This window comes from Protopterus annectens, chromosome 10.part0 (assembly GCF_019279795.1).
Source record: "Protopterus annectens isolate FY-2018-M chromosome 10.part0, PAN1.0, whole genome shotgun sequence".
In the NCBI taxonomy this organism is placed as follows: Eukaryota; Metazoa; Chordata; order Ceratodontiformes; family Protopteridae; genus Protopterus; species Protopterus annectens.
Window position 1 is genome coordinate 1,150,453,577 of NC_056744.1, and position 21,321 is coordinate 1,150,474,897.

The window sequence follows — 21,321 nt, forward strand, 5'->3', positions numbered from 1 at the left end:
TAAAGTCCATGTCAAAAGCTGTTTATACAGTCATGTGTTCAGCTGGTCACCTGGTCGGTAAAATATCTAAGCATCTGAATGTTCTGTCCTGCATGTTTTGTCTCATCTTTGAAAGGAAAGTTGTTAAATGTTTTTATTACTACTAACCAGAGGAGGTAGGCATGTGCCTGGCAGTATTGTGTGTCCTCAGATAAAAGTGGATGCTGATATGTTTATTTATTTATTTTACATAAACACAGACACATATGGCAAGTTAGGTCTAGTACAAGATACACAAGCATACATACATATGAACACCTAACTTCAGGCAAGTTGGAGGAACAACAGTTCTCTTACAGCACATCTTTGAGGTGCGAAAAGAAACCACATCACATAAAGCTCTCACATAGACAGAAAGGGCATCCAGAGTCCACATAGAAGAAGCCAAAGCCAAGTACTCAACCTGAGCAAAACAGTGTGAAATAACGATTCTACCCACTGCACTATGATACCAGTGAGCAGTGGATTTTACTCACATCCTACTGTTGGCAAACCACCAGTGACAGTCATACATCTTGTGCAAAATTGGTGTTTCTGGTGGAAAGTGAAATAAATTATGCCCTGCTTGTTACAAGCAGTAGCAGGTGTAAGTCACTTCTATCCACAGATGGCCTCTCTACACCTCAGTTGCAGCTAGTTTACTGGCTTTGTTAACTCATATCTCTGATTGTAGTAAAAAAATAATAATAACAGTTACAGTAATTCAGGTTTGTTTCACACAGGCCCAGTAATTATAGTAAAGCATTCCACCTTACCTATAAATGCACACTTGCCCTTCAACGCCTTGCTACTGTCTCTTTAAAATGTGGAAATGGCAAGAGGTTCAAACACTTTCATCTGGAGAGAACCTTATCTCAATCTAGCAGTTATTACCACTCTGTACTTTCAGATTTCTGGTTGTGAGAAAATGTTGGCCATGTAATGTATTTTAACTCTTTTTCATAGAAATAGTAACTATACATCAGATTACTCCAAGTTGTTTCACATAAATTACCCTAGTCCTTCAAAGCCAGAATAATGCAGACAGCAGCAGTTTGTCATTTTCTTCCATGAACATCCCAGTAATTGCTTCTATGTGGCTAACACTAAAAATAATAAAATAAGGGCCACTCAGTAATGTATTCAAATAACTGTCAACCAAAGACTTCTTGTAAAGTTTGTGCTTATATACAAAATTTATTGAATTTTATGTGTTGCATTAGCATACATTTTCTGAAGGGCATGAAATCTGAAGCTCAAATGTCTGTCATTTCGTGACTGCAACCCTCAACACTTTACCAGAAAAAAAACAATTTTTTGCAAGGAAAAGACTGAAAATACAAGTCGAATAAAAAAAACCTTCTGCATACTCAGAGACAGTTGAGGGGCATGGATATCTGGCTGCCTGCCAGGGTTAAAAAGTACCTGCTACAAATCTCAACATTTTGTATGGATGCCCCCTGACCATGGAGCTCTTTTTAGACCCCCCAATAGACTCTCATGACACCAGTGGTTACATATTCTCAATGCTGTTGTGGCCAATGCTCTTCATTATTCCAGGTTTCAAGCTTGCTGTTCAGTTCCACCCACTAATATGTAAACAACAAATCACATAACTCTATGATTCAATGTATAGATCTTTGTAGGTGAGGGGAGAGCAGAAAGATCAGACATTAATAAGTGTGAAGCACTTTTCTTGTAAAGCAGCTATGGCTGTTTCAAACAGGGATGGTGTTTTAACTTGATGAGGGGAAAGAGCAAGAAAGAAGTTAATGTCCTTGGCCATGTGATGTCCTAGGTGGCTGCCTGTGCCTAAAGCCAGTCTTACATCCAAAGTATTGTGTTATTCTTTATATTAAACTGCAAAACAAATTGTTCTGTAAAATTTCTCAGATATTTTTTCCATATCTTGAGATCTGCAAATTGCAGGTATACAGTATCAGCAGTACTTTTGTTCAGACAGACATAATCTCTTATATAACTGTAAGCAATTATTTTCTGGGTGCTCGTTTTTTTGTTTTTTTTTAAATATTTACTGAAATTTGAAAATTGTATCTATTTGCACAGTTAAGAGAATGAGCATCACACAGTATCAGTCAAACAGTATAAGTTGCATTTCAAATATTATTGGCAGTTTTCTCCATATGGCCGTGGTGGTGCAGCGGTTAGCGTTGTCACCTCAAAACAAGAGGTTCTCCAGTTCGATTCTCGGCTGGAGCGCCTTCTGTGCAGAGTCTGCATGTCTTTCCTGCGGTCAAGTGAATTTAAAGATATGTACATAGATGTGAGCATGTGTGGGTGTGCCTTCTTTGAAGGTTGGGTGCCGGGCTGGCAACTCGACACCGTAAAAATTCACTGCCAATCATTAGCGGACCGGAGTTCCACTGTGGCGACCCCTAACTGGGAAAAGCCGAAAGACAGTTTATTGGCAGTTTTCTCCATCATCATCTCTTTTTTTTCAGTTGAAACCAGGCAATAATTTAGTTTGCCAGTTACTTGGTGTTGTCATCATTAACATAAAATGGAAATACTGCATATTTTATAGTGAAAAGGAAAGTCTCCAATGTAGTGTACTCCACGTGAATACTGACTGTGCATTTTTTGTCTGCCACATTTACATTTCACACGATGCCTCTAAATAATACTGAGTTGGTTCAGTGCTTAAAGTAAGCATGAAGATAAAGAAATGTGCATAAAAATAAAAAGTGGTAAATTATCTTCATTGCATTGTGTCCTATATTAACATTCTAAATGTTTCATTCCCACATTGCTCTTTCAGCATCTTGCATGTTGGCACATTGTTTAAAGATTTAATATTTTTGTATATAATTTTTTTATTTGCTACATATAGCATATACCCAATTCCATCAAGAAAGAGTTGCAGAATAGTGGCCTATTTTGTTGTCCAACTCACTGTGTAAGTGTAGCTTTCATGTGTGGTAAAAAATAGGTTGTTAGCACCACATAAATTTTAAACATATTTGAAGCCTCACCAGTATAGCTTGGCAGTGCATTAGAGTATAGTTAAGCTTTTTGCTTTAAAATATACAAAGTCTGTAAAGTAAGTGTTTGATATATCTTGTTTGGGTGTGACACATGGTAAGTTTGTGGTAGAAACACGAAAGGGAGAATAAGAACTTGTATGCTGTTCAGAGAGAGGAACTACAGAAATGCTAGACAGTGAAATATTATATGTATGTATGACTCATAAAGGCGGTTACTTAAATGAATAGCTTTATATCATGTACATACTCAACTTAAAAAAAACAGATAAAGAACCAAGACTTGTTGAAACAGAAATGGGAAACAGAATTTAGTTTAAAGTGTAATACGTTTAAATCAAATAGCCTAAATAATGCTGTAGATTTGAGTTGAATTCTCCAGTGAATACCCCTTTAATAGTATTAATTGTCTAATGAAGTATTAATTCTAATTTTTGGAGATAGTGTTTGAAAGAGTAGTTATTTGAAGTATGTTTTCTAAGTATTTAGTTTCTGTAACGGTACTGATATATTGAAAAAAGAAAATAAATGTGACTGTTTTGTACTTCACAGAGATCTGATCTATTGCTTTTCACAAGCTTAGTAGTGTTTTCTATTAAAACAAGTCATTGGGTTAGCTACAGACTATGTCATATCTCCATAATGAGTTGAAGGTGTCAAATCTACATACAGTGTCATAACTCCATATTGAGTTGAAAGTGTCAAGTAGGAATACCATAAAAAGGCATTATAGGATCTAATAGGTACTTCTTCAGATAAAACTACAAGTAAAGTCCATGTCATTATTGTTGCCTTTGTGTGGGGGTGGTATAGGGTGTGGGAAGCTAAACCAAACAACAGCTTTAGATAGACAATTCCAGAAAATGCCAATCTCAACTACTGGCCAAACTGATGGTGTAAATAAAGTTCCATATTTCATTCTGTTCTACCTGCACAGGTAACCAGACTATAACTGGAACTATATGAGTCATATAGCAGTTAAAACTAACAGTTTGATTTCATGCACTGGTCCCTGTAATGAACCATTCACATTTGACTAATTGAATTGCTTTCTAATAAGACATCCTTATCTGGTGTAATATTTACACTCATTAGGAATGCTTACGGTTGATATTATTCTAACTGAAGCCAATCCGATTAGACAAGTCAAGCTGCCTGGTTTGAAGAGGTTCTAACAAGGTAGTAGAACTGACATGAGACTGGATTAGATAGTTGTACTCAGAGAATACAATAGTGACTTCTAATAAGTTGTCACTCTTCTTAGCTCCTGTTGATGTGAAGCCACATCTGTCACCTTCAACAGTTTGTAAACTTTATCCTGTAACAATACATTTCATGATTTCTTACGATACGGAATCTTGGCTGGTTCTGATAAACAACATCAGTAGCTTGAACTGGCATTTTGTGGCCCAGTTCCTAAGCAGGACCATCTGTTCTGTTTTCAGAAAGGTTCTTTGCCATCTTGTTGTTAATAGGTTCATAGGTTCATACTAGGCTATCTGCCCTAGGGCATTTATAAGCCTAGCCAGAATGTGTTTGGCTTTCGCCACCCATTTTAAATTTATTTTGCTATGCCCTTTTTCGAGGTTAGTATACTGTGCCTCTGTCTAACAGTGACACAGAAGTGATATCCGGGGTATAGGTTCATAGGTTCATACTAGGCTATCTGCCCTAGGGCATTTATATAAATTAGTACTAAGCTAATTGCCCTTGCGAGCCATTGTAAGCCTAGCCAATTATCCCTTGTGAGACTCAAACCCTGCACCTTGTGTTTGTAAGGCAAACACCTTAACCATAAACAATTTCTGTTTCATTTGTCTATCCTGTACAAATCATAATACTGTTTGTATACTTCCTAGGCATAATAATGCAAATCTGGCAGGGGAGTTGGACCTTAATCACCTTCTCACCAATAGTTCTGCTGGCAAAAGTTCTGTAGTTAACCCATTAGCACCTGTGTGGTGGAATGTCAGTCACCACTCTGCCAGCCTGCACACAACCTTGCATTCCAGAGCATTTTCTGAAAAATCAACTTAAAAGCATAAGATAAACAAATGTGTTTTGTGAAGAATAACAGCTATTGAAACTGTACAAATAGCAATGTTGTCAGTAAGAGGTATCCTTTGTAGCAATAATAGTCAGTACATGCATAGTCCTTCCATAAATACCATATTATAATGCACACAAACCCAGAGTTATCTTTTTTTGCTAAACATTCGAAAACAAATCGTCATGCCCTGTAAACTATATAACCTAGACATATTAGAACATTTTTGTTAACCAGACATAAACTTTGACATGACAGCAAGAAATTCCGATCCGGTTGCATGTTTAATAAGATATTTACTGAAATATGAAAACATATTCATGATTGTATAATTAGCAATGCAAATTACCCTGAATATCTGAATAGTTTGCAAGTCACTTGTTTTTCTAAGTATTAAGTACATATGGAAATACTGCTTATTGTCATAATACCTAACAGTGTCTTCAGTGTATGGTGATATAAATGGACATTGGCAATGAATGTTCCTGTCTCCTGCCATAGCATTGTAGGTCTCTTAGTAAATATGAAAATCTAAATTTTTTTGTTGTGTCTTTCGGCTTTTCCTGGTTAGGGGTCGCCACAGCGGAACTCCGGTCCGCTAATGATTGGCAGTATATTTTTACGTGCCTAGTTGCCAGCTCTGACGCACAACCTTCAACGAAGGTACGCCCATTCACGCATGTCTCCACACAGAAGACGCTTTAGCTGAGAATCGAACAGGACAACGTCTTACTGTGAGGCGACAATGCTACCGCAGCACCACCACCAAAGTTAAATATGAAAATCTAAATAATAAGTGGAAAAACTGATTAGTGTCTACTGTGGGATTCCTACATTTAACATTCTTAATATCGTTTTGTTAATAACTCCTTGCCCTTTCTAATACTGCCTATTATTAGCTGGTAAGTCACTTAAAGATGCCAGGCTTAAAAAATGTCTAGACACCATAAGGAGCTATGGGTGTTAATCGGACAAATACAGAAAAGGTGCTATAGAATTTAATGAATTAATGGAGTATATCTGTAGTCAGCAGAGATAAGAGTCAGTCAGTCCTATCAGAGTAATAATTCTTTTTCAGGATGTCCTTCATGACAGATTGTGTTATCTCTTAAATTAATGAACTCAGTATATTTAGTTATATAGTGGTATACCCACAACAAAAAAAATGATATTCTTGTAATGTAAGAGATGAACACCTAACATCAAGCATTGCAGTGAAGAAAATTCAGGTTCCTTATCGAAATGTCAGCACTTGAAATGGTAAGTGCCGAGAAGTCAAAAAAAAAAAGACTGAAAACACTGGAGAAAAGTGAATCTCGAAAATTGCTCTTCTCCTTAAACTTCTTTTTGCAGGAGTGGCAAGCCCCTCCTGCACCCCCACATTTGGGGGGGGGGGCAAGACTCCCACCTCCCCCAGACTTACACATACCAGTGCTGAGATTGCCATACCTCAGAGAAAAGAGAATATTCTGAGAAATGGTATCTCATACTTAGTATATACAAGTCCTATCTTTCAGCTATTCTTTCTATGTGTTTCAGGACTCACTGTAGCACGTCCCAGCATTTCAAATGGTTGCAGAAAGGCATACAGAATTCTCTCTCTCTCTTTTTTCTTTTTTTAACTCTGGCTCCTAAGCATGCTATATTGTCCACAGCCCTGAATCATTTGACCAGTTTGTACAAAATATTCAGCCATTTCATACATTATATCAGACATTGTCTTTTTGCACTTTGTCATTCTTTCTGGACTTTATCTCTAGATGCTTCAGCAATGTTTGACTGCTGAACATATATGGATAATTGCTTTTTTATCCTTAAGCATCAGTTGTGTGCATGTCAGTTTATCCCTGAAAACAAGGTATAGCTTAAATAATGGAGGTAGCCGCCTGACTATCCAGTCACCTTGTTATGAGGACATCTCACAGCAATTGTAGCTCTAAAATCATTGTAGGCAGCTGTCAGTTCTAGCTTATCAGTACTTGTGTTACAATCCATAGTGCCTTAGCACTTAGCAGACCTTCTGTATTCTACATAAGACGTACCCTGCTTTGTTTGTAAGCTTCCCTGCCTTAGATTATCCTCACAGGTCATACTTCTGTAATGTTGATTATATCCTCTGCAGTCTTGCAGGTGTCTTGGATATAAAGGTTTCTTAAGTATACTTTGAACTGGCCTTTGGTCAGACTTCACTGAAATACCTTTCCTGATTCATTTTAGTCATGGATCTTGACATCTAAAGACTGTATCTAGCATTTTTTTTTCTGTTTATGCATAGTATACATAGGAATAAAACTGCCCAATAACATTACATAAGTTGTTGTACTGTTAAATATGAATGAAAATCTCTCCTCATCCAAATTAGTTAATTCTAGTATTTCATGTTAATGCACATAAATCGTGTTATCATAGTTTGGACCACTTGATTACAAATGGTAGCTATAGTTTGTGCTTATACATCTAATGAACAGTGAGGGAAGGAAAAACTGATTTAAGTCTTTGAATGAGTCAACATTTTCTATGCTCTGTCAAGCTTACCACTCCTACTGCACACCATTGTACATTCAGAAGAACATTTTTGTATATAAAAACAGTGTCGTTGAAGTATCTCATTTTATAATTTCTTAAACAATTTATAACCTTGTGTTTTTACCAAACCCTCGTGGAATCATTTATTTTAGAGCAGCTTGCCTTTAATTTAAGCAACATTAATTCCATCATTTTTTTTTAAATTGTGATGTCTGAATATTTATTATGGTCAGCTATATGGATTTCACAAATGTTTGTCTCCTGGGATATATTTTGTACTTTCATTAACAGTGTGTTTCAGTGCAGACTGAATTTTGTTTTCAATTATGTTATCTGTCTGGGAAATCCCTGTAACAATAAACATTCTCATATTTTAAAAACATGAATGTTTGAACAATTTTCCAGCAACCTAATGAAGTTTAGGTGCTGTGAAATAAAAGGCAGTGAGAAAAGGGCACAGTTCTCATTCCATTAGTTCATTTGAATTCCTGAAATAACTAAATTTTAATCAAAGGTATGACTTTACTTTCAGCAAGCAAGTTGTTGATGTGATTTGATTATTATAATGTACAGGAACCAGAAAAAATATAGTGCTGATTTACTCAGTCAAATGCCTTATAGGCATCCAAATTTATCAACATTTGAAATTCCTTCTTTTGCCTTTCAATATATCACATTAAAGCCTGTATGTTATTGCACGCCTCACTCCTGCACTTCCAACTGAATAAATTCCATGCAGTTTACTGGAAGTACTATATTCAGACAGGGCTGTAAAAGGAAACTGCAACACATTTTACACAGATGTTATCTGCAGTTGGTAAAAACTATAGTGGGATATCTTTGTAGGGTCTTTATCAGCTAATAAAAATTTCACTCCATTCCCATAATGGAATAGGAGGTATTCTGATCTGGTGTGACAAAAAAAATGTCTTCATTTTCAAAACGGAACATGAGATTTTCTGATCTAGGGTAAAAAAATGGAACATGAGATTTTCTGATCTAGGGTAAAAAAAAAAAAAAAAATGTGCTTTCCCTCCTACTTCTGTACCCTGCAGGCATGACAGAAGCATACAGTGATTTCTCAGGCTCCCACTTTTTCACCTGCCCTTTGCAATGAGGTTAAGTCTAGTAGTGCAACATGAAAGGTGCTTATGCTGAATTGCTGAATTTTAAAATTAATGAGGTAACACATTTGAGAATGCTGAAAATGTACCCCTAGAACTAGGGCTTTGTGCTTTAGCATCTTTTATTTTGGCCTGATAAAAGGTAATGATATTTAATTTAATTAGAAGATTACTTATTAATTAATATTGCTAACAGTCACCTGAATTCAACAAGAATTCTAAGCAATGGAGCATGCGTTACAGCATATGTGGATTCTTCTACAACTGTGTTACATATAAAATTGAATTAATACATTAACATTTTACCCTAGTGGCATATTTAAGGCTTTCACTGAATTTTACAAGGATATGTAAAGGAAAACAAAAAAAAAAAAAAAAAAAAAAAGCAAATTGACACAGTTTTGTAAGCCCAGATGCTCCCCCTCACACACATACCTTCTTCATATCATTTCCATTTACCTTACAAGCTAATTCCATTTATCTTACAAGCTAATATAGATACATTGCTTTATCTTCTACCTTACAGGCGTTTATGTAGCACAACAAGGACATGAAAATATGTTTTTACAGTTGTCAAATTCATTCACCAGCACAGAAATGTTTTTAAATTCCCCTGCCCATGTAATTCCTGGCATTTTCCAGTGGTGTACCACTCCCTGTCAAGACATCCAACATCATTCGTCCTCCTGCTCTGTGCAGTCATACTCTACTTACAACATATTTTATCCCATTCCTGAGCAGACACAAACACACACACACACACACACACACACACACACACACACACAGTTACATTAATTCACCTCTGTACCTGATACATACTTCTTTCTGTCCTGCTCCTGTTCCCTGTAGTCATGGCTGTAGCCTGCAGAAGTATCTTATGATTTCCTCTGTTGCACCTTCCCCCCTTGCAGTTATGTGAACTCTAGCAGTATAGCATGAAAGGTGCTTATGCTGAATCAGTAGTTTATTGACAGATATAACCATAAGTAAGTGAGCCTTCAGTAAATGTAAATATTAATAAGATAGCATAATGCCTGTACAAAATATAAATATTGTGCAATGCCTGACTACCGGGGCAGTGCAACACACATTGCATAGTAAAACAAATGTCCCTGGTAACTTACCACCATCCTTACCTGGCTCTGCAATCCCCTCCCACAGCATTTATGACCTTACCAAGCCAAGCAGTCAGATTTGCAGAGTGCACACAAAGATTTTTTGGCATGCATCTGACCCCTGTGTTATACCATTGCTTCTTTGTGTGTCATTTACATGGATTATCAGCAGACATTTAACTTCTATACATCTTTACTCATGAGATGCCCATGTCCAATAAGCACTGTTACGGTAAGTCTGGCTTTGTGACTCTGGGACACTATACATTCGAAACAAAACAGACATTTTTTTTATTTTTGCCGTAATGCATTGTATGTAGAATCTGATATAGTACAAAACATTTTCATGAATCCCAGACATAGTCCATTACAGAATTGACTCAGTTAATCATGTCTTGGATCAATTATTGAATAGCTTTGCTTGCTAGTATGTCTGCACCCTGACCAGAAAAATAAATGAGTTTCCCTAAATGTACCTGCCTTTAAATAATTAATTCTGGTTGTTTTGATCATTTGGCCACTAATAATGATGGCATCAATAGCACCACAACTTTTCTAGTTTTCATAACTACTTTCAAGGGTATGAATTTCATTGTGTATGTACATATTTTGAGGGGGAGCGAGACTGTGCAGAAGAAAGTTGTACAAGATTTGCTTAATTTTACTAAAATGTTGACCATGTAACAATTCTCATTAACTTTTAATTTGAGCAAGAAAGAAAAATTCAGTCCTAGAAAATAATTTTTTTTTTTCAAATCATGATACCATCTTGGCTAGAGTAATTCCAAATGTCTTTCCAAGTTCATAATAAATAAAAGCCGCTAGCTTCTTAGTACAATTGTTATTGAATAATTTAGCATAATGTTTGAATCATCTGCTGTTGTGGGTAGTACCCCAGAAAAATCTAGTTTATCAGCCTATTACTAATGCAGTCCTTACTTAACTTCTAGTTTTACTAGTTATTTCAAAATGATAGGATAAGAACTTTACACTTCACTTTGAAAAGGTCCTGCATTTGGCAGGACGAAAGCGCTTATGGTTGATTTTAGTCATTGAATAAATCATTTTGTGCAGCCTGAACTTGTGTGCCCTAACCCTTCTTTTATTATTGGTGCATTTCTTTTGCAGTTATTTCACTTCATTTTTGTTTTTTAACTTTACACTTATGTTAATATTTTTCTCTGTGGCACATTTGCAAGCATGTGCTGCTCTATTTTCCTCAGTGTTTCCACTCCATCCAAGTGTTTCCAGCATTATGTCCTAATCACTTGTCCATGGTCATTTCTAAACAGAGGTATGTACTTTTCTTTGATAGTTTCTCCCTTGAGGTATTTGGGTAACAATGTCATAATTCCTGCTGTCCTGTCCACTCCTGCGAGATGTATATAATCAATGTATTTAAAATCATCTTATTGTTGTCCTTTGAGCTGCCTCCATCTTGTTTTTTGCAAGAGATGTAGCCTTCATCGCCGGACAGTTATTCTCAGTCATGTTTCTTTAAAAATATTCTAATTACACCTTGTGGCTCCTCCCCCACCTCTAGTGAGTGCTGGTGACAGATTGAGTCCCATTACCCACTAGGCAAGCCATTCAGGTGATGTGCGTGAGAGCTGTCAGGGGGTAGGGTTCTAGAACCATTTTATTATATTGATAGGGTGGTTTTATTGATTTCCCTACCCTTTTAGAACCCATGTACTAGCACAATGGCCTTGAGTTCTTCGAAACACACATTTCCATGCATCCGTACTATGCCACCATGTTCTACTATGAAGAAGGATGAGTCCCTTGCCCTCCTCTAAAAAACAGTACTGCTCAAACCATCTTTCTTCCTCCTAGCCTTGCCTGATCTTTAAGCATCTAGGCTACTCTCTGAAACCATGTTGCCAGTATTCCAAGTAGATGCTCTTCCTTCAGTACCAGTGGGTCAGAGAACCCAAACGTGGGCATTATCAGTGATTTCTAAAGGGATCTCTCCACTACCATACACAAAAGTGCCATAACACTGAAGTCAAATGACTGAAGATTACAGCAACAAAACCAAAGTCAAATTACTGAAAGCTACAAAGACTGATATTCAAAATCATAAAACAGTGTCAAATGTGTGCATGAAAGCAAAGGTAAAACATGAACTTTACATTCTAAAGAAAATAAATAAATTAATATTTTTGCAGGAAGGCAAACTGCCTGCATCCCTGTGCCCCCTACATCCCATATATGTGTGCGTGTATGTCGATATATATGTATATCTATATGTGTGTGTGTGTGTATATATATATATATATATATATATATATATACACACACACACATATATTTAGTATTTTTTCCTAAATCCAAGGTAGGACATCCCTAGGAACAATGAATTTGGTTGTGTATCCATGTTTATCTGTCTCTGTGCTACAGAAAAGGGTAGTGCACATTTGAATTCAGGTGATATAGTTATGAGATATGAGACTGTGCCACCTGTACACTGGCCCAGTAATCAAGGAGCCTCAATCCTCACCACTAACACCAGTGAGGAACGCTCACATTGGGAAGGATAACAAATACACACATAGTAAAGTACAATTTCCCTTAAGAGCACACAGAGATCACAGTCAGTCTGGAGCTGGTTTCTCCATTTCTTTCCAGATGCCCCAATAAGATTCCCCACTGGCACAGCTATAGAGCGGGGTCCTTAGCCAGAGTCACAAGCCAAGTCCTCCTAGTACTCTCTCTTTCCAACCAGTGCTTCGTGCTCCTGCCCGAATAGCTGACACACACACACACACACACACACACACACACACACACACACACACACACACACACACACACACACACACACACACACACACACACACACACTTTGAGATATGAGTTATATACAAACACACAGACACGCCTGACGAAGGCTGGGACAGGTTCTCCAGCTATGCCTCCTTCTCTCCAGACTATAAGGTAGAAATCACTGCCATCAAGACCCCTCCTTATCAGCTACTCTAAGGCCCTTCCCAAAGGGTGACCAGTTCACTGTGTAATAGTACTGATATCCAAATAATAAGTGTGACTGAGCAGCAAGCCTATTGTAGTGGCTTAGTACAGTATCACTATATACATGCAGTATACTCTAGAGCTTAAATTATCTCTACACAAAACAGCCACAGTTGAAAGATTTAAAAATATTTAATAATAAAAACACAAGACAAATCTCCTCAATTCAACACAGTGCTAGTCAAGAGTTCAGAGATCACAGGAAAATGCTTAAAATAATACTGTAGAATAGTCTGACATAAATATAGAAAACAGCTAGACTAAATATGACTAAATTCCTATCTAACTAAGAACAATCACAGTTCTAAATAAACTTACATATAGAGCAAAGGCAGAGTACTTCTGAGTGGTCAGTCCTGAAGACAAATGCAAAATGCTGTCCTTTCTTTCTATCCTTAAGTTAATAACACATTACTGCTTCACAGTGCATCATTCTTGATATTTCTCTGGTTTCCCAGGCTAACAGAAACACTGAATTTACATTTGTTTGTAATGTGCACCTGCAGGAGGCCACGGCAATAAAAGATGTATATGTAAAATCTAGCAATTAACTCTGGTCTCAAAACAATAGAAGGAATGTCTTAGCCTAGACATCTTGTCTCCGAGCTCTGAGATCAAACAGTCATACAGTGATTGACTTGTTATCAGCTTTCTCCCAGCAGAGTGCACTGTGGTTATATTTTTCAAGTTCAACATTTAACACAGTTTACTTTACATTGGCCCTTTTTTTTTCAATTATAAAGGAATTCCCAATACTATTCTAGCATGTCCAAAGGTCAGTTGTCAATCTCCTCTCCGGTCCAGCTGGTGAATCTGGGAATCTTGAGGCAATGTTACAACTGCCTCATGTACACAGACAACCCTCTCCTCCTCCCAACAAATTCCAACACACGTGAGAGATGCATCCATATAGCCAAACTGGAGGCTAAGCTCTCTCAACTCAGTTCTGGCGTAACCAGTAAGGAGGAGAAGGAAACCACACTCACTACAATTCCAGTCTCACATAGACCTACCATGACAGCAAACCAAACACATAAACACACAAAAACATACTCGGAGGCTCTAAATAAAAATCTGCCTAAGCAGCAGAGACCTCCAAAGCAGACATCCAAGCAACCGCTACCCCAAAACAAAACACGTGCAACACATAACTCACAAAGCCAGTGTGCCGAACAGTGACAGCCCTTAAGGCTAAACAACACACCTGATACACTTGTAATAGGTGACTCTATCATCAGGCACACTGACGTCCCGCTCACCAGGCTGAACAAGGAGAAGGTCACGGTAAGCTGCCTGTCGGGCGCTAGGATCCGCCACATAACACAAGCACTCAGGTCACTCCAAGGCAAGTACAAATATGACTCAGTCATTGTCCATGCTGGTGTGAATAACCTGAGACGTACCTCCCTGGACTACATGAAAAGAGACATAGAGGAGCTCTCTGAGCATGTGGCCCAGGCCGGTATGACCCTGACCTTGAGTAGCATCTTACCCTCACCAAGAATGATGCCACAATATGAAGACAAGATGATCAATTTCAACAATTGGCTTAAGTATTGGTGTCATTCAAAAGGGATCCAATGCCTGTCAGCCTGGGATGACATGCTCAACAAGCCACGATGCTTCACTAGGGACGGCTTGCACCTGTCACCCCTGGGCTTTCGGATATTGGCAAAGGCTCTTGCTACCCCCATAGTGCCCTTTTTAGGCAAGGCTCAAAAGACAAACCCACCTCCATAGGTATCACAAGGGATAAGAAACTAAGAGAAATGCTACTCAACGCCAGAAGTCTAAACCTCAAGATGCATGCACTCGAAACTCTCCTTAGCATGGAGAACATCGATATTTGTGCAGTAACAGAAACCTGGTTCAAGGCTCCCGAGAGCACCCCAGCACTACCAGGTTATACCTCATACCATGCTTTTCGGCCCCAAAACTTGGACCGAACCACAAAAGGAGGGGGAGTATCAATATTCGTCAAAGATACCCACACCTCCAGGTTGGTGGCACAGCACAAAGCATCAGAGACTATCCATGTGCAACTAACAGTGGGTAAAACTGCCTTCCAGTTTATAGCCTGCTACAGACCACCCTCCCAAACCCGGGAACCCCACTCGGCCTTCCTGAGAACACTGGAAAATATGAAGGTCTCTCCAAACACCATTATATTGGGCGACTTTAACTACCCAAACATAGACTGGGAGCATTACTCTAGCTCCAACACCCTAGCCCAAAGGTTCCTAGAATTTATAAACTCAAATGCTATGGAACAACTTGTTACCACTCCCACAAGAGGGGAAAACATACTGGACCTGATCATCACCAACATGGGGACTCTATGCTCCAGACCAGAGGTGTATCCCTCACTGGTAAGATCAGACCATAAACTAATCTCACTGGATATTCACATCCCGACCCCACCCCCTGCCCAGAAAACCACAGTAAAAAACTTCTCTAAAGCAAATTTCACATTCCTCAAAACCGAGACGGAATCCTTCAAAGCCCCCGGGCCTGTGGAAAATATGGCCCAGACCGCAGAATCCTTTATAAATGCATTCTATGAACACCTTCAGGAATGCATGGATCATGCAATCCCAAATAAAACCAAGACCCAATCCTCCAAAGGTAGACGTCCTGTCTGGTGGACCGCAGCCATAAACAAACTATACAATAGAAGGAGGAAGCTACTAAATGATAGAGCAAAATCTGATCAGTATTAGCAAAAAACTACGGGCACTCATAAAATCGTCCAAGGCCAGCTTCGAGAGAAAAATTGCACAGGACACTAAGGATAATCACAAGGCTTTCTTTAGTTATGTTAGGAACCTGGGTGGGAATTCCCAGATATGCTCAGAATTAGTCCAAAATGACAAAAAATACACCGAACCCACAGACATTGCCAACATCCTAGCTGACAGGTTCAGCGCAAACCCCCACCCCACCAAAAGGGCAAATATCTATCCCAGCAGAGTGCTGCCCCCGACATCGCAGGTGCACAGGTAAGAGCCGCCTCTCCAAAGCAAAAACACAGCATCAATGGGACCAGACGGTGTCCCGGGCTGCATCCTACATGAACTCCAAGAAGAGCTAAACCCAAACATAAAACTGCTGTTCAATCTCAGCCTTACTACAGGATATGTACCCAAAGAGTGGCGTACAGCAACAGTGGTCCCTCTCCACAAAGGTGGTGCCTCAACGGATCCTGGAAACTATCATCCCATAAGCCTGACTAGCTTGGTCTGCAAAGCTATGGAAAGGATCATCATGGACCTCATAAATAAAGATATTGGGGACCTACAGACACTGGATCCTACCCAGTTCGGCTTTGTTAAGGGCATATCCTGCCTCTTAAACCTGGTTGATTTCTTTGAAACAGTCACCAAGGCCATTGATGAGGGGAAGGTGGTCCACACAGCCTACCTGGACCTCGCAAAAGCCTTCGATACAATACCCCACTCGGGCATTATAGATAAGCTCAACAGCTTAAATATAAACCCCTATGTCACTAGATGGGTTGCAAACTGGCTCAAGGACAGAACCCATATGGTTAGATTTGCTGGAGCCATGTCAGACTTCAAACTAGTTACAAGTGGCGTCCCACAAGGCTCAGTCCTGGGACCTCTCTTGTTCGATATATATTTCTCGGAGGTACAGGCCAACATGGAAGGATTGTGGCTGACCAAGTTCGCAGATGACTGCAAACTGGGCGCCATAATAGACTCTCCAGCCGACACAAGCATCCTCCAAAAGGGCCTCATAGAAACAGACAACTGGTGCCAGAGCCATGGCCTCAAGCTAAACGCCAAAAAGTGTATAGTCATCCCCTTTGGCAAAAACAAAGTGCCCACAAATTACCACATAGGTGGTAATCCACTAAGTACAGAAGAAGTAATTAGGGACCTGGGGACCCAAGTTGATAGCAGTCTCTCATTTGACAACCACGTGGCCAAAGTGGTTAGAAAAACATTTTATATAGCCCACCTAATCATGAAGGGATTCACATCTAGATCAGGGGAGGTCATCGTGCCTCTTTACTCATCCCTCATCAGGCCCATAATTGAGTACAATGCCCCTTTTGGGATGTACCTTACCAGACACCTGCAGCAACTGGAAACACCCCAAAAGTACCTCACCAAGAGGATCAAAGGGCTCAAACAGATGCCATATTCTGCCCGGTTAAAGAAACTCCAGTTCTACTCAGTGGCATACCGCCTGTTCAGGGGCGATCTGTGCCTGATGTATAAAGCCATGTCCAACCCGGAATTAATGGACATGCTGCACCTCAGAAAATCCAAATCCCATCGAGCTACGCGCTCGAGAGACTTGAACCTCAGCACTGAAATAAATAGGACATGCTGGAGGGACAGATTCATAACCCAGAGGCTCCCTTCACTCTGGAATAAAATCCCAGTCCAGGTTAGGCAGAGTCCCTCATTGACTCTCTTCAAGAGGAATCTTGATGAGTGAATGGGAGATCGTAGGTTTAACCCGGGTATCACTTCTGTGTCACTGTTAGACAGAGGCACAGTATACTAACCTCAAAAAAGGGCATAGCAAAATGAATTTAAAATGGGTGGCGAAAGCCAAACACATTTTGGCTAGGCTTATAAATGCCCTAGGGCAGATAGCATAGTATGAACCTATGAACCTATTAACCTAAGAGGATAAGCTTGTGGATTATATTCATATTTACAATGACATAGAATTATCTACGCAAGTCTAGCTAGCTAGGCTGGCAGCCTTCACTGTGACATATGTTGTTTGTTTCTATTTTTATTTGGAATCTAAAATTCATGGTTTGCATTGCTTTTATGTCAAATTCAGTCTTGTTTAGCATTTTAAATTTCAGTCCTTTGTAAGTTTCAAGATTTTGGTTTCAGCTTTATTGTCTTAAGCTTCACTGTTAGAATAATAAGGATCCATAAAAAGTTAAACAACCTGTGTTTTATCTTTGGTGAGACAGTTTGATACTGTGCTTCACTAAACATTTGTTATTAGTCTAGAAGATTCATCCCCCTATTTCCTGTGGATGTCCAAAACCACATCACCACTGTCTAAGGATACACACATAACACTTGCATTGCTACAATCCCCCCAACACAGAACTCCAAAGATTTTGTTCTGTACAGTTCTATTAACTATATTATTCTCTGTTTGAATACCATGTGATCCTGTGTGAGTCTGTTAATCAGACCAGTGTTCAAAGTTCAAAATGGAAAGAGGGATTAATAATAATTCTATGAATAATAATTCTATAATTCTACACTGGACCACACAACAGAGAAGAATAAAAGTCAACAGTACACAATTTCAACTTTCCAAAAATTACAAGCAAAAAACTTTTTTTGAAAAGGGGACAGGCCTAGGTACCCTTACCCATGAGGGAACTACACCCCTCAAACCCCTGTACCTCTAAAATTGAGGTCATATAATCTTGGGGGGGGTTGGAGAGGAGTTAGGAGATTCTTTATTTCTACAGTTCTGAGATCTCACTGTTAATATTGTCTGTTCTTTTGTTTAAATGGAAGTCAGTTTGGATTTATGAATTAGAACCATTTCATTAAAACTCACTGCAATTAATCCCGTGTATACTCAATAAAAGACTGTGGTGGTGGTGCTGCAGTAGCATTGTCGCCTCACAGTAAGACGTTGTCCTGTTCGATTCTCAGCTAAAGCATCTTCTGTGTGGAGACATGCGTGAATGGACATACCTTCGTTGAAGGTTGTGCGTCAGAGCTGGCAACTCAGCACGTAAAAATCTACTGCCAATCATTAGCGGACCGGAGTTCCACTGTGGTGACCCCTAACCGGGAAAAGCCGAAAGACAACAACAACATGTCTTTTTGGTTTTACCAGATTAACACATGAATAAATGAATCAGGTAATTTTGTGGTCCCATGGTATAACTAAACAGACGTGCACCCCACATTACTTAATCATTTTCTTGGCTAACTGGAACACCTCTTTAACCTCCTTTTTCCCTTGCCAGTAGGTTGCTTGCCATAATTATGGCAAAGGTGTGGTTCAGGATGCATGTTCATTTACTGCGATAAACAATGGGCCTGCAAATGAGCAGAGAGCTTGTACCACGCAGAGAGGTTGCAAAGAGAGAATGTGTGGTTTGGTAAATATATACAGCCAGGTGTATATGGGATCTCTAAATGGCCAGATAATCACACAGTCTGAATCTGGCATTCCAGCAATTTTGGAATTTATTTTAAACTGCAACCTGAGCTACCGTATTGCTAGCATAATCACTCCATTTATTTTTTATGTTACCCTTCTTGTGTGTGTATATATTACCTCATGGATTCATGCATCGCTTTATCAAAACAATTTGCACTTTATAGTTACAACAAATTACAGATCTTTTTCTCTCTTTGGTGAGTGTCTCTTTTTCAGTCATATGCGCTGCTCAGAGTTTTTCATGCTTCAAGTACAGTTTGGTCATGCACTCTTGAATGTAACTCCATCTTCCTCATTTCTCTTCTTCTTTTTGTAGCCTCTGTAAAGTTCATTTTTCACAACCATACTACATGTCATCTAAGAAACCACAAACTTCTAATCTTGCCCTCACCATAGTGTTTCTAACAAAGACATAATAGAGGACCATTCTTTCCTAGTACTGATCCTTGTGGCATCTCAGAACTCACTTGTCCTCTTCTTTATGGACTGTATTTGTGACCAACCTTTGTGTCATGTGTCTGCCATCCAGTCTGAATTGTTTTCTTTGTCATCCCATATGAATTATTTTCTTAATTAGAACTAATTATCTGTGCTTTTTCTAACTATTCATTGTTGAACTTTATTGATGGAATAATGAAATCTTGAAAATTTATATCCACGTGAAGTTTTTGCGTGCACGCACACACACACACACACACACATACACACACACACACACACACACGCACACACACACACACACACACACACACAGTGTAATGTTACATTATGGCACCTAATGGGGTGATTTTTTAGAAAAAAATTAGTAAGGAAATTTTAAAACAACCCCAAGAGCTTCTTATTTCTTGCCATTGAGATATACTGTAGCTATTTAAGAGTATATCTTCAAGCTAGATTCTTTGGCACTGAGATGGTGACAGATTCAAGGAAGATTACCTCAAAGCAATGTGAAACATATGAAGCCAAAGCTACAGTGAGATGTGACCAGTGACTTGCTTGGTCACAGTCTGTGTAGCTATATGATAATGTCAGCCTGTATCAACACAGGCAAAGGTGTTGCACACATTCCATGCCTGTCGCTAGGTTGCTTACCTAGGATTCCTTTAGTAGGATTCTCTGTATACATCGTAGCAACATGGTTGGCTGCCTCTTGCATCCTGAAGAGTAATAAGCAGGGACAGGATTTAGACACCAAGTCGCAGAAACTATGTTGTGTAGATGTGTGTGTGTGTGTGATTTTTTTACAACATTTCACTGTGGTTTCTATACATGACAAGTCATTAGCCAAGTTGATATTTTATCTCTTTGTATAGCTTTTTCTCTGGTACTTTGGGGAGCATTTTTTTATTTTCTATTTTGATTTTGAGGGAGAGTCATGTGGGAGTATGCTGATTTGTAGAGATGAAATTGCCTCCAGTGGTAAGGAATTTTTCATTATTAACAAGAAAGTGGTGTCCAAGAGGTAAAATGTTGTGCCTGAAGTAAGGAAGTAATGGAAGTAAGCAATAAAATGAAGGGAAGTCATGAAGGAGATTTGTTTTTGTAGAACATGAAATCGATTAGTACACCCAGCACAATGCATCACTAATTTGGATAGACCAGCTCAGTTGCAAGTAAACTATACCACTACTGAAGTTCCCTGGGGTGATGGTTTAGGGGGCATGTCAGTTTGCTAGTAAGTGCTGGAAAGTACAATAATAATGAGTCACTGTGGACATCAGCACTTAAATTAAATATGGGAAGAACATTCTCCAGGGTGCTTGCGTATCTGATGAATACACAGCAAGACAAACCAGTGAAGGCATAAGTTATTAAGAGACAAAAAACTGTGAAATTGTTCTAATTTTAACCCTTACTAACCTAAAAACTCTTAACAGGCTCCTCATAAATTCCGCACTATTTCTGAAATTTGTGTCAAAGTAAATGTATGATGCTCTTATATAAAAATGTACATTTCATCTGTATTTTGTTTTGGACAGCCATGTAATATTGACCCTTTACAAAGACCCTGTTTTCAGCAGTGATCGGATAGCTTTGATATGAAATTTCAGAATGTAGAAATCCAGATGAGTTTTACAGGATATACCACACTAGCAGTTTGTTGTCATAATCCATTGTGCTTTACTGTTTCCAGTCAGAACATAGGTCACTTACGTTTTGTTAAATCCATGTTTAAAAGACATTTTCCATAAGCATTTTATTATTATTATTATTTTTAGTGACCTGCTGTGCTGCTGTTTGCAAAGAACACTATGTTATTCTTTTTT

General features: G+C 38.8%; 1 protein-coding gene across 1 annotated transcript in view; it reads left to right on the forward strand.

Moving 5' to 3' along the window:
* LOC122813522 (carboxyl-terminal PDZ ligand of neuronal nitric oxide synthase protein-like) overlaps positions 1–21,321 on the forward strand; it is a 2,813,298-nt gene that overhangs the window by 2,397,729 nt on the left and 394,248 nt on the right. The window lies entirely within an intron of this gene.